We start from the raw sequence: 15,300 nt of genomic DNA, 5'->3' as shown, positions 1-15,300 counted from the left end.
CTTCAGTTTCAGTCTGCAGCAGCTCATCGCGTCTCCACGTTTAAGCAAGGAATGCCCAGTGCCAACTAGGCCTCTGATATAGCTAAATTAAGGATATGAAGCATTATAACATAAATTTATATCTCTCATTATAACACATTGGTACAAATTATTTAACATTTTCACATTATTTTACTACTGTTAACACAGATGGTGACCACTCCCCGTTGGCACATTATTTTCAATTACTGTTAATCAAATGTCAAATTTTTTCATTAGTCATTATACGCAGCTCATTAGCATATTCTCATATTAACATATCGCCTGCAACTGTCCCTCCTCTGATGACTAAATATGTCTTCACACTCTTCTTTATCAAACATTACAAAATTACTTTCAGTTACATTTTGATTTCTTCTGTTTTCACTTTCCCTATAGATTCTTCTTCTAGGTGGTTCTTCCCTCCTCTGATTGTTCTTGGCTCTTTTTAGTTGAATTCTGTGCCATAATTTGCATGCCCGCCAAATTCCTAATATAATAAAGATCACAATTAATATTCCTTGAACGATTTTCCATAATATTCCATCCCAAATCTGACTAAACCAATTACCTAGCGTCGCAAATCCCTTTCCTACTTTTTCGCAAACTCCTGGTTCTTTCAACTCTTTTAAATCCTTACTTGCATTGGTTAAATTAGTAAGTAATTCTTTTACTTCTTCCTCATTTGCAGGGATATAAGAACAGCAGTGCTTTTTGTTAATCTTTTAGCAGACTCCTCAGTCTTTCGCTAAAATTATGTCTAAAGCAAGCCTGTTTTGAAGCGTCATAGCTCTATATGCAGCTAACTCAGTGTTTAGTAATAATATAGCTCCTGTAAAATTAGTTAACATATTATCTACTATAGTTGACAACTTTTGTATCTTGTTTGCCTTTAATATAACTCTTCATGAAGGAATTACTGCTCCAAAAATGTCCCCTACTATTGCAGAGGCTGTTTCCCTTCTTTGTCTCATTCGATGTAACTCAGTCATTTTCGGTATTTTTTTCAAATCATCTATTTGATAGATTATAGGGAATACTATTCCCAAATAACATGTCCCATACCATCCCTTAGGGAGTCGGTAATAAGCATTAAGTCCACAAACTTAATAGATTCCAGGAATCACAGGGTCAGCACTATTTAGCATGAACGTCCATTTAATTTGAAACAAAAACACATGCCTACATTCACTCGTTCCCACAAATAAAGCGTCAGTGCATTATTTTGGCCTATAAATACAAAGCTTCCCTACGTGTAATGCATCTAAAGCTAGCTTCCCTTGTGTTTTAATAGCAGTGTAAGCATAATCATTTTTATAAGTTCTTTTCTCTAACCCTTTTTCAAATTTTTCTTTTAATGCTTTTTTCCTATCGTCAGTATGCCCAATAGATCTCTTTTCCATGGGAGTTAATAAGCAAGTCAAATCATTACGATGCACATAAGCTGTGCCAAATGTTAGTGTAGGCTCAAAGAATCCTCTAACTAATCATATATCATGTTCTTTAGCTATCTTACTTGAGTATCTAATTGCAGGAACAAAAGAAAATACTAAATCATAGTTGGAATAAAAATACTGTTTATACTCTTGATTATAAAAATGTTTTAGTAGCAGACTGCAAGTTTTCCGTATGTCAGTAGTAGACTATGATAAGTAGCCCCTTCTTCCACCGAGGAAGGTACTTGTGTATACACAAGACAATCCTTTGCATCCATCGTTTCCACATACTCACTCAACAAACAATAAAAGACGTTAGAAGACAACTCTCCCTTTGCGTTAGTATAATCATGCAAATATTGCTCATCTAATTCAAACCTCTCTATAGCTGTTAGTGTATTAGTCTTGTATACAGATGCATCTCTCATTTCTTTCATCTCATGAAATGACATTCCCACAATCATTATCACAAACAATATTCCACACACAATCGCTATTCCTACACTCAAATATCTATAATACCTAATATGTCTCACATTATCATCTAGATTAGCCATGATCTGTAAAGAATCAGAAATCAGAGTTTTCAACTCCTAATGCAACACAAAAATCAAAAATATACTTCTTTCTTCACACTTCCAATTTCGCACAACAAGACCCCTTCTTCTTTTGTCAAAATTGGTTAGCAGCTGGTCAATTCCAGGTTTTAAATGTCATATCAGGTTATCAATGTCCTTTCCGGTAAGTGATTTCAACTCTTTCTTTACTCAACAATTCAGTCTATTGTTTCCTTTTCTTCAGGTTGCGTCAAAATACTGATTTGGAACTTCTCTGTCAAAACAAAAGGACATAAACTCGTTCTGCCAGTCACTTGTTGTGGCATATGCCCACTCTGGTCCTGCGTATTTTCGACTTGCCACTCTTTTCCTTTTCAACCTCCTTTCCCCTGTTAGTACTCTATCACTCATTTCATCTTTCCTGGTGGTATATTGTTCTTCCTCTATTGTTTCGTTTATTACCAAGTCCTTTTTCTTGCTGATTTGAGATTCAGGCCAATTATTCCCTTTTCTTACACCTTCTGTCAGCAATCTCTTTAAGATAGGACTTTTCTCCTTGACTTTGTCTGAAGTGCCCTCTCGTGATAGGCCTGCAACGGGTTCAGGAGGAGTCAAATCACTTTTGCTTTGACCTGGCTCAACTCTTTCCCCCTCAGGCTCTGGCACTGAGTCTCCTTGTTTTTCAGTCCCCTTTGTTTGAGTTAGCACTTCTCCTGTGCATGGATCTCGTAACGTCTTTTCTGCACTGTCTGCACGTTCTGCCTCTTGATTTTCCACACCCTCGTCTCTTACTGGGGTGATTGATCCTTCTTCTGTCAGTTCTGGATCCACTTCCGGCTTAACTTGCTCTGGCTCTGGTTAAGGCAGAATTATTTGTTTCGCTGCTGCTGGTGTTCTTAGCAACACTTCTTCATGATCCTGAGGACTCACCACCTTTTTCGTATGGCTTGCGTGTATCCAATTAGGCAATCCTGCACACTTTACAGCTGTGGTAGTCGTCAACACCACTTGGGATAGACCTCTCCAATGCGGTTCTAGGCAGGTTTTTCGCACATGCTTTTTGATCACGGCCCAGTCTCCGGATCTCAAGTTGTGGCCTTGATCATGGATAGGTGGCAGAGTAACAGCTTGTACCTGCTGAGAAAAAGAACGAACCACATCAGCTAGACCCTTGCAGTAGTCTAACACCATATCATCTGTGATATTGACAAGAGCATTGGCTGGTATTGCTGGTAGTCTCATTGCTCTTCCCATGAGAATCTCGTGTGGGGATAACCCTGTCTTCCTGTCAGGTACATTTCTCATTGTCATCAACACTAAAGGCAATGCATCTGGCCATTTCAGGTTTGTGGCTGCACACATTTTGGCAATTCTTGATTTCAGGGTACCATTCGTTTGTTCTACCAATCCGGATGCTTCTGGACGATAGCTGCAATGTAGCTTCTGTTCAATATTCAGTGCTGCATATAAGAGTTTGATCACTTTGTTACTGAAGTGCGTTCTCCTATCTGATTCTAAAGAGATCGGAAATCCGAACCTTGGTATCAGCTCTCTAAGCAATAACTTTGCAACTGTGAGACTGTCATTTCTGCGTGTGGGGGTATGTTTCAATCCAATGACTAAACACACACACATTCACCAACACGTACTTCAGTCCACCACATGCAGGCATCTCAATGAAATCCAATTGCATTCTGCTGAATGGTCCTCTTGCTCTTCCAATGTGGCTCAAATTTACCACTGTCCCTTTTCCCACATTCAACTGCTGGCAAATCACACATCTATGGCACACTGCCTCAGCTGGTTGTCTAACTTTTGGATTAAACCAATTAACCTTGAACAACCTAATCATGGCATCCCTTCCAATGTGTGCCTGACCATGATAATACCGAGCCATCTGAGACAACAGACAATTCGGTAGCACCATCTGGCCCTCCTCAGATACCCAGATTTCATCTTGTCTCTGCATACACTTCAACTTTGTCCACAGCTTTTTCTCTTCCTTGTCCTCATTTTCTAGCAAAGTTTTCAATTCCTCTAAGGTGTCAATTACTTTTAGAGCAAACTTTGCACAACTGGTCTCTTCTTCTTGCATTAGTTCCCACTTATCCTTATATGATATACAGTTCAGGGCACAAAATCTTGCTACCTGATCCGCATATCCATTTCCTAAGGAAATGTCATCTGGTGTTTTCTGATGTGCACTGCATTTTACTACAGCAATTTCCTCAGGTAACTGTATTGCGTACAACAACTCTTTTATTCTGTCACCATTTCATACTGGGGTTCCACTGGAGGTCATGAACCCTCTTTGTGACCACAATTGACCAAAATCATGAACAATTCCAAATCTGTATTGGCTATCTGTGTATATTGTCACTCTCAGCCTGGTAGAGACGTAACATGCCCTGGTAAGAGGCACCAATTCTGCCACTTGTGCTGAATATACACCAGGGAGCCAAGATGCTTCTAGAGTCCCGGTAATTGTACACACAGCATATCCTGCTCTCAATGTAACTGTCCCATCTCCAAGGCATGAACCATCAACAAAAACAACTTGATCATTTTCTTCCAGTTGAGTGTCTCTAAAATCAGGTCTAGGCTTTGTACATAGATCTGTAACTTCAAGGCAATCATGCTCTATGTCTTCCTCTTTTTCGACTTCAATACTATCACTTGGCAGTAATGTTGTTGGATTCAACACTGTACATCTTTTCAAAGTAACATTTGGAGCTCCCAATATACTCATCTCATACCTTGTTAGTTTAGCCCACGTCAAATGTTGTGTTTTTGTTCTTGTCAGCAAAATTTCAACTGAATGTGGCACCATTACTGTCACTGGGTATCCCATGACTACCCCTTCACATTGGGAAAGACTTTGACCAACTGCGGCTACTGCTCGCACACAACCTAGTAAAGCTGCTGCAACCGGGTCCAAGGTAGCTGAAAAATAGGCTACTGGGCGATAAGCACCTTCATGGATCTGTGTCAAGACAGACAAAGAACATGCATCACATTCATGACAAAACAGTGTGAAAGGCTTTGTATAATCAGCATTCCCAACGCTGGAGCTCTGCACAAACTCTCTCTTAATCAGTGAAGGCCCTCATTTGATCTTCGTTGAGAGTGATTGGGTCTGTAACTCCCTTGTGTGTCAGCTGCTGCAATGGTTTGGCAATCTCAGCAAAATTTGGAATCCATTGAAGACAATAACCTACCATTCTCAGAAACATTCTCAATCAATCAATCAATCAAGAAATTTGTATAGCGTGCTACTCACCCGGAGGGTCTCAAGGCGGTGGGGGAGGGGGGACCGCTACTGCTCGAACAGCCAGGTCTTGAGTTGCTTCCTGAAGGAGAGGTGGTCTTGGGTCAGGCGGAGGTGGATGGGGAGGGAGTTCCAAGTCTTGGCTGCCAGGTAGGAAAAGGATCTTCCTCCCATGGTGGCTTTTCTAATGCGTGGCACGGCGGCGAGGGCGTGGCTGGTCGATCGTAGCTGGCGGGTGGGAATGTAGAAGGTCCGGCGGTTGTTGAGGTACCTGGGGCCCAGGTCGTGGAGGGCCTTGTGTGCGTGGGTGAGGAGACGGAACGTGATTCTCTTGCTGACGGGGAGCCAGTGCAAGTCTCTCAGGTGTCCGGAGATGTGGCTGTGACGGGGGATGTCAAGGATGAGGTGTGCGGAGGCGTTCTGGATGCGTTGGAGTCTTTTCTGTAGTTTGGCCGTGGTTCCGGTGTAGAGGGTGTTACCGTAGTCCAGTCGGCTGGTGACGAGTGCCTGGGTGACCGTCTTCCTGGTTTCGGTGGGGATCCATCGGAAGATCTTTCGGAGCATGCGTAGGATGTTGAAGCATGATGATGAGACGGCGTTGACTTGTCTGGTCATCGAGAGGGAGGAGTCCAGGATGAAGCCCAGGTTGCGTGCATGGTCCGTTGGTTTGGGTGCGCTGCCCAGGGCAGGGGGCCACCAGGAGTCGTCCCAGGCAGAGGGTGATGATCCAAGGATGAGGACTTCCATCTTGTCTGAGTTCAGTTTCAGACGGCTGTTCATCACCCACTCGGCTACGTCTTTCATCCCTTCGTGCAGGTTGGTTCTGGCGGTGGCTGGGTCGTTGGTGAGGGAGAGGATCAGCTGGGTGTCGTCGTCGTAGGAGATGATGTTGAGGTTGTGTTGGCGTGCGATGGCTGCGAGGGGGCTCATGTAGACGTTGAAGAGGGTGGGGCTGAGTGATGATCCTTGTGGTACGCCGCAGCTGACTTCGGTGGCCTCGGATCTGAACGGGGAGGCGGATTCTCTGGGTTCTTCCGGCGAGGAACGAGATGATCCACTCTAGTGCCTTCTCTTGGATTCCGATGTTGCTGAGGCGCTGCACTAGGGTGCGGTGGCAGACAGTGTCGAATGCTGCGGAGAGGTCCAGGAGGATGAGGGCCGCTGTCTCCCCATTGTCGAGCAGGGCTCGGATGTCGTCGGTGGCTGTGATGAGGGCGGTCTTGGTGCTGTGGTTGGCTCGGAAGCCGGACTGCGAGTGGTCGAGGGATCCATTAGTCTGGAGGAAGGCGGCTAGCTGTCTGTTGACGGGCTTCTCGATGACTTTGGCAGGAAACGGGAGGAGCGAGATGGGGCGGTAGTTCTTGAGGTCGGTGGGGTCTGCTGATGGTTTCTTCAGGAGGGCGCTGAGTTCGGCATGTTTCCAGCTCTCCGGGAAGGTGGCGGTGTTGAAGGAGCAGTTGATGATGTCCCGGAGATGGGGTGCGATGACTGAGTCGGCTTTGTTGAAGACGTGGTGGGGGCATGGGTCGGTTGGAGAACCGGAATGGATGGTGTTCATCATCTGGATGGTGTCTTCGGTGCTGACCGGGGTCCAGGCGCAGAGGGTGGTGTTGGGGGGCGTCGGTTTGGTGGTTGGGTGCGTGGTCTGTGCGCCAAAGCTGTTGTGTATGTCACCGATCTTGCGGTGAAAGAACGAGACGAGTGAGTCGCAGAGGTCTTGTGAGGGAGTGATGTCGTTGTTTCTGGCGCTGGGGTTGGAGAGCTCTTTGATGATGCTGAAGAGTTCCTTGCTGTTGTGTGCGTTGTTGTCTAGTCGTTCTTTGAATGCTGTCTTCTTGGTGGTTTGGATCAGTTGGTGGTGTTTGCGGGAGGCGTGCTTGAGGGCGGTCATGTTGTCTGTGGTCGGGTTTTTTCACCAGGCTTTCTCAAGGGTGCGGCAGTTCTTCTTGGAGTTCTTGAGGTCGTTGTTGAACCAGGAGGCTTTCTTGCTGTTGGGCCTGGTGGGATGGGTTTTCAGAGGTGCGAGGTTGTCAGCGCAGTTGGTGATCCACTGTGTGAGGTTGTTGGCTGCTTGGTTGGGGTCCGCTGAGCTGGCGGGAGGGTTCTGGCTCAGTGATGTGGAGAGCTGGTCGGTGGTGATCTTGTTCCAGCTCCTGCGGGGAGCCTGTTGTGGGTGGTGGTGAGTCGTGGTTCTTCTGAAGCTGAAGTGGACCCAACTGTGGTCTGTCCAGTGGAGTCCGGTGGAGTGGCTGAAGGAGATGTACTTGCTGGAGGAGAAGACTGGGTCAAGCGTGTGTCTGGCATAGTGGGTGGGGGTGTTCACCAGTTGCTTGAGTCCGAGGTTGGCGAGGTTGTCCAGCAGGGTGGTGGTGTTGTTGTCGTTGTTGTTCTCCAGGTGGAAGTTGAGGTCCCCTAGGAGGATGTAGTCAGCGGAGGGGAGGGCGTGTGGGCTGATGAAGTCTGAGATGTCTTCGCTGAACTGTGTGCGGGGTCCTGAGGGTCTGCAGATGAGGGTGCCTCTGAGTGTGGTCTTGGGGTTGGTGTGTATCTGGAAGTGGAGATGTTCGGCGGCTGTGAGGGTGTCGTCGGAGTTGGTCGTGATGCGGATGGCGTTCTTGTGGACGATGGCGATGCCTCCTCCTGTCTGGTTGACGCGGTCCCTCCGGGTGATCTTGTATCCGTCCGGGATGGCGATGGCGATGTCGGGCGCTGAGGAGGCGTTCATCCAGGTTTCTGTGAGGAAGGCGACGTCCGGAGATGTGGTGTCGAGCAGGTTCCAGAGTTCCACGGCGTGTCTGTGGATAGAGCGGTTGTTGAGCAGGATGCACTTCAGGTGGTTGCTGCTGGTGCTTGGCTTGGCGGGTGCGGTCCATGTCTGAATGCAGGAGAACTTGCAGGATTGGCAGGTGAAGGGCCCGTGGGTGCGTCTAGGGGTGGCTCTGCAGCAGCCGGGGATCCGGCCGGTGTTGATTGCGATGAGAGTGGCGGCGTTGTAGGTCTTGCGGGTGGGCTGGCCTCTGCGGGGGCCAGGGGGTCTGGCGCTGGGCGCGGGCCAGCCACGGACGGGCGCAGACGGGCTTGCCTTAGGCGCGCCTTCGGCGCGCCAGCGGCGCGCCCGCTGCGCGCGGCCTCCATATGAGTGGGAGAGGGGGGGAGGAGCAGCTGGGAGGTGGGAGCGGGGCGGCCAATGGGGTGCGAGGGGGGCGGAGCTACGGGACGCGGCGGCGGGAAACGGACGGCGAGGGGGAGACGCGGAGCGCAGGGAAACAGAGATTTAGGACCACAAACTGGGCAGAAAAAGGTGAGGGGAGCAGAACAAGGCAGCAAAAGGACACAGGAATAAAGCAGCGGTCAGCGGTCTCACAGGGGCTGCGTGGCGGTGAGGGGAGTGACCTGCCTGGTAAACAGGGTCAGAGGTCGCTCTCTCTACCGCTGCGCGGCCTCAATATGAGTGGGAGAGGGAGGGAGGAGCAGCTGGGAGGTGGGAGCGGGGCGGCCAATGGGGTGCGAGGGGGGCTGAGCTACGGGACGCGGTGGCGGGAAACGGGCGGCGAGGGGGAGACGCGGTACGCAGGGAAACAGAGATTTAGGACCACAAACTGGGCAGAAAAAGATGAGGGGAGCAGAACAAGGCAGCAAAAGGACACAGGAATAAAGCAGCGGTCAGCGGTCTCACAGGGGCTGCGTGGCGGTGAGGGGATCTGACATATCTGACATATCTCTGTGAACTCAGGGGACTTTTCTGCAGTATCATGGTAATCGTTTCTCTGTAAATTCTCCTTGACCCTTTCTCAATTTGGTGTCCCAAATATTTCACTGACTTCTGACAGTACTGCAATTTCAAAGGTGGCACTTTATGTCTGAATTATCCCAAATGATTTAACAGGGCAATCAAGTCATACTTACACTCGCCCCTTGTTTTGGATGCAATCAGTAAGTCGTCAATGTACTGCACCAGAGTCGATTGGTATGCTAGCTCTAATGACTCCAGATTCTTTTTTTTAAATCTGATTGAACAAGGATGGTGACTCTGTGTACCCTTGAGGAAGCCTGCACTAGCTGTAGACTCTGTCTAGGAATTTGAAACTAAAAAGAAACTGACTATCCTCATGAAGAGGCACATAAGGCAAAGCTTGTGACCAGTCAACCACTGTGAACCATTCTGCATCGCATGGTATCTGAAACATTATTACCACTGATGGATTTGGCACCACAGGACAACACTTGACCCACATGTCATTCACTTTTCGCAAGTCTTGCACAATTCGTACTTTCCCACAAGTCTTCTTCTAGCCCATTATGGGTGAATTACATGGACTGTTCAACACTTCCTTCAAAACCCCTTGTTTTAGAAAATCTCCAATTATCTGTGCCACTTTCATCAGAACATCATGTGCCATGTTATACTGTGGAAGCTGCGGAAACGTTATATTCGGCTTCAAAGTGATCCTAATCCGCTCCACTCCCTTAATCAAACTCACTTCTTTACCTGTCAGGTCCCACTCATTTTTTTGCACTGTTCCCTGCAAGTCTGCATGTAATTCTTTCACATTAAACATCGGGAAAAACTGAATCAACTGGTACTCTTTATTAGTTGTTTCATTCTCTGTTTCAGGAGCTTTTTCTTCCTCGTCATCAAGTCTTGCACAGAATCACAGACTACAAACTTATGCAGTCCCTGGAAGTTGCCAATCTCAACTTGTACTGGATCTGTGATCGAATTTATCAACTGTCTATTTGCTCCCCTATAACCTGAACTTTCCTGCCTGAAAGAGGTAAGTTTTGAACTTCTGTACTTATTACTGTAGAGCGGGTAGCTCCTGTGTCCACCAGAAATGAGACCCTATGACCCATCACCTTTCCTTTCACAAAAGGTCCTCTCTGATCTACCTCTAGGGATGCAAGCATGCAAGGCTCCTCATCCGCACTCTCACACATCCATTCATCGTTTATTTCATTCTCACTATGTAATGGGAATTGGTGCACTACTTCTGTCTTCCCTCTGACCTGTGACCTGCTGAGTAAGCATCATCTGTTGCTGTTCCATCGGGGCTTGAGGTATCTGCATTTGCTGTCTAGGTACCATAGGCATTTGCACCTGCTGCATGGGTTGAAAATTGTGCACTTGATTCATGTTATTCTGAAAAGTTGGATTAAGTCCTCTCATTCTAGGGACTTTTACAGTTTGAAATGTATTGAAATCACCACTTTGCTGAACAACACCATCCTGCATCATCATCGGACACTCCCGTTTCCAGTGTCCCACATTTCCGCAAAGGTAACAAGGCAACATCTTTTTCATCCCTTGCATATCATTTTGAACCACTAGCGTATTCAAATCTGGACCACGATTCATATTAGCACCATGACCTCTGCCTCTCAACTGGGGTTGGAACATAACAGTTCCCTGCAGCTGCAGCATCTGCTGAACTAAGGCTCCCTGCACTCCTGTCTGAGCTGCCTTGATTTACATTACCATTGCTTTCTCCTTCAGCTTTTTCTGCTTCAACTCAATGTCGTGAGTATAGTAATTTGAAACTGCAAAACCTCATCAATCAGTTTCGCTTGCCAGCAAATCAAGTGACTCTTAATCATCTGACCTATTTCAGGTCTTAATCCTTCCACGAATCTGAACACAAAGTGTAACATATCTTTCGGCTCAATCACTTCCTTGCCACTGTACTCCTTGAACGCTTTCAACAACTTCTCAGCGTACGCATGTATCAACACTTTTACCTCCTGCACTGTCTTGTCAATTCTCTGCTAATCAATATTTTTAGGCGAGATTTTTTTCTTCAGGAACTCAATCACCTTATAATAATGTTGCCTCACTTCAGGTGATGGTGCACCTGTAACTCTATCTCTTTCTGGTTTACTCCTCTGCCAATCTACTGCTCTCTTACACTCAACCCATAAATCAGCTGGCACTTCTATCTCCAATAGAGTATTCAGGTCTTCCCACAGACATTTCAAAAGTTTCAATAATCTATCTGTCTGCTGATACCATTTAACCGGTTTCTCCCTCAGCTTTGGATAATCATTTGTCAATGACAAAATATCACTCCTGTGCCATGGAACGTGAACAAACTGCCTTCCTGGAATTTCCCTCCTAGGTAAAATTTTTACTGGATCCTTTTCTTTCTGAAAATTTTCGGACCCTTCCTGTGAATCTCGTTTCCATTTATCCTTCTTCTTTGCCCATCTGCCTTTCCACTTCTCTAATGCTCCCAAGATCTGAGCATTCTGCAATAGCTCTTTAAGATGTGCTTTCATCCCAGCTCACCACATGTGTTCAAAGTTTTTTGCCTCAAAATCTTACCTGTAGCTTCTTTTCATATACTTTGTTTTCTAAATTTCTATGTCATGCTTCTCTGCTAAGTCTGCCAATTTCTGATGTATCTTACCCACTTCTTTTGTGATTCTCGGGCACAAGTATCTCAGCTCCACTTCACTATTGGATTCTAACCTATTCACTCCCATTGATCCCTCAACCAGTTCAGTCACTTCTGTAGCCAGCCTCACGCAATCAATTTGCTCTTCACCCTTGGGTGTGTTTCGTGGGGTATTCAGGCTATTTAACCACTCATTTAACTGCTGTGCTGTCAATCCCTGTAATTAAATTTTACTTGCGTTCGGCAATGGCACCTGTTGTACCACTGCTCCTGGAGTTTGCAGTGTCAAAAGCTTCAAGCTCTGACTTACACTCAGGCCATTTACGGCATCTGGAAGCGCAACAAGTGGACTAAGGTCCATTAGGGTCCTAGATCCATCAAAGGTCTGACCCATAGATGAAACCACTTGCACATGCTCTCTCACCCCCTTCCTAACGAGGCTTTGTGACATTTCACCCTGTCATCCTGCAATGGGCTTCTTCTGCGCAAACAAAGGTACCGCTGGACCAACAGTAATCGGCAGTGATATTGCATCTGGTGCCGCTCTAACACCCGCATTTTGAGGAAGGGCTACTCCCATACTCTGAATTATTACTGGTGTCACATCTGACTGTGTTCCGGTCATTGGTGTGAACTTTGGCAAACCCTGCGGCTGTACCTGTGGTATCAACATTGGAGTCGGCTCGGTCTGAACTAACATCGGCCTCGGAACCACACGCTCCATAGGTACCACTGAGTTTGAAGTTGTCTTGAGTATCAGTATCTCTGGATAAATTATCTGTAGTGGTGGTGGGTGCATCTGCGCCTGAACCACCGAAGTAGTCACTGCATTCGGTGTACTCTGCACTACCCCTTGTACCTGTCCATTATCTGCTTTAATTGGTCCTGCTGTCCCCAACACTCGAGCTGGGGCAGTTGGAGCAGTATTAGTACTTGGACCTCTCTCATGCATCACATAAGGTGGAGGTCGGTCTCTCAACACCTGAGTAATCAACATCTGAATTTTCCTCTTCTACATAGGTCTTTTTTTTTATTCTTACCCCCTGATGAACTCTTATCACTCTTGCTAGCTTCCTCTTTCCCTTCTGACTCATCTAACTCTGTGATAGCAGGAAACAACTTAACATCCTGCAATGTCGCTGTTCTCCACCTCTTCTGTTCCCAATTCCATCTTGCCTCTGCTAGAGACTTCTCTACCTTCCTTATTCTTCTCTTGAATTTGATGTCTTGCTGCTGTCTCGGTATGAGCTCACAAACCGCTTATGCCTCAAACTGTGCTGGTCTCGGAAGAGGCTTTGTCTCATACAGTGTCATTTACAGCTGTTCCAAAATTCTCAAATTAAAGTTCCATGCTCTGGAAACGCTAAAGCTCCCTGTTTCTCTGTAAATTTGCACCACTGCTTTAACCATAGAAATGGCGCAACACCTCGCTCCTCTATTACAATATAAGCTGGTGAATTTTCCAGTGGGGTAGGCTCACCCACTGTCACCTTAATATATGTATCACCCTTCATGGCACTCCTAAACACTTTGAAAAACGTCATCTTTCTCTGTTGTTTTTACTCGATTCAATAAGGAAATTACTTTTACTCCCAGAATTCCCTTCACGCTTTCTCAACCAATTGTCTCTCATGGACAGCTGCCATTCCACTTGCGACTCTTCTTACTAACCAACCTATCCTAGCACGGCTCACTCTGACGTCACACTTACACACTGCGGCTGACAAAGTCTTGCGGCTCGTCCTCCTAATCTCCGACTCTCACAAACTAATGCAAATTATTGCTAGCACTAACCAAAAAACAATAACCAAAACAAACCTGCTGGTTTACTACAGGAAGGTACACAATCGCTTTAGAGACCTTAGGGATTTTCACTGATGGCCCTTTTCTCTCATGCAGCTATTCCTCTTTCTCAGACTCCCACATTCGCAAGCAAAATTCGACCTGCAAATTTTACTCTCAGCTGATCAATGGGTCTGTCCTGGTGCACATAGGACTCGCCAAATCTCAGTCAAAATTGTTCTCTTACTCACTTAACTCACACACCGACTTGTTGACCACGCCCAATCAACCTACTAAACCAGACAGATTACAACATATACCCAAGTGTCTCCTACACTTGTCAATATACTCCAGAGTCTTAGACCACACAGGGTCCATACATCACCAACAACCACGTGGACAATTTTTTAGCACAAAGCACCACACACATGTGAAGTTCGACAACTTCCCTACTCTCATAGTGCGGAGAACGCACGCTCCTACTAAACTTCAGCTGGAGTACGCAGACTTATATGTCACAATTCACCTGCGATTTGCATAGCCTTTGCAAGCTCAATCTACCAATTTCACACTATCACTAAAACAACAAGAACATACCCAACTCCACTTGCAGGATGCAGGATCTGTGAAAGTCATTTCTGGGCTTAAGGGAACATAATTCTTGCTACAATAGCCTTTACGAAAAAACAAAATCCAAATCACAATGATAATGAACAACTAACCCTAATTTAGACTACCACCATAACCATTGGTTACCACATAACTTGTTCCCCCAGGAAACTAACCATCAAGCTGCTACCAAAAACTGTTAACGCGCCTAGTCCTTAATAAGTAAACTTATAAGGGGACATGTATAGGTCGATAAACATTTTGATTCGCATGGAGTATCCTAGCTACGGTGTAACCAATGTTCATCAATGATTAATATACAAATCAATAACCATTAAGCAAGACATTAATCAGCAGTTAATAACATCACACCATGACATCAGTCATGAATAACCACAATTCAAGATACGTTTTATAGATTTTATTTCCCTTTTAGTTACAATGCTAAATCATGGGGTTAATTCAAGCTTTATTTAAAAAAAATCCATATTTATCATTAGAAGGTGCCAAAAACATAATCTAATCAAAACTTGCGCCAGAGTACATTCTAAAGCAGTAGCATAGGGCAATAATTGAATCAGGGATGAATAAGTCAACATGAATAGCGAAGTTCAGCAATCAGTTTGTCAATCAATTGTCTCTGCGTTTGTCAATGTCATAAAATAGAGATCTCACCTAACCCAGATTAGCATCTGCATGTGGGACTTCATGCGAAAACAATTTAGACCATGAATTTGGAAAAACATCTAACTAAAAGAAAACTATTAGACAGCGCAGTTAGTACCTAGAAAGAAAAGGCTCAAAAGTTAATTCAGTCACACTGTCATAGCTACCTTTCCACAATAATGGATCAGCAACAAAGTCAGTCTTCATCTTCGGGTCATCAAACGATCAGCATCTCATCAGGCTCTCAAGAGCTTGAGCCCAATGACAGAATCTCAAATCTCTTCTCCCCTAATATCGCATCAACTTTGGAATAAGGTCTCTCCTTGATCATCTGCCTCTAGCATCTGCTTTCTCCCCTTCTATCATGTCATTATCTCAAAGTCACCCAGACTCTGCCCCAGATCCTAATTGGTCAAATAATCACGAGTTATGACTCTATCCAATGATCTTAATTTTCCAAATCTATGAAGTCTAGTATTGCACAGTTCTGAAGGTGTCGATTGGTTCATTGTATGATGTTCTCATCATCTGGCTCATCAGGTATAGAAAATTTTGCATCTTCTTCTCCAATC

This window comes from Pleurodeles waltl, chromosome 11, assembly GCF_031143425.1.
Source record: "Pleurodeles waltl isolate 20211129_DDA chromosome 11, aPleWal1.hap1.20221129, whole genome shotgun sequence".
NCBI classification, from domain to species: Eukaryota; Metazoa; Chordata; class Amphibia; order Caudata; family Salamandridae; genus Pleurodeles; species Pleurodeles waltl.
The sequence above is the reverse complement of the archived record's forward strand: the minus strand, read 5'-3'. Positions refer to the sequence as shown.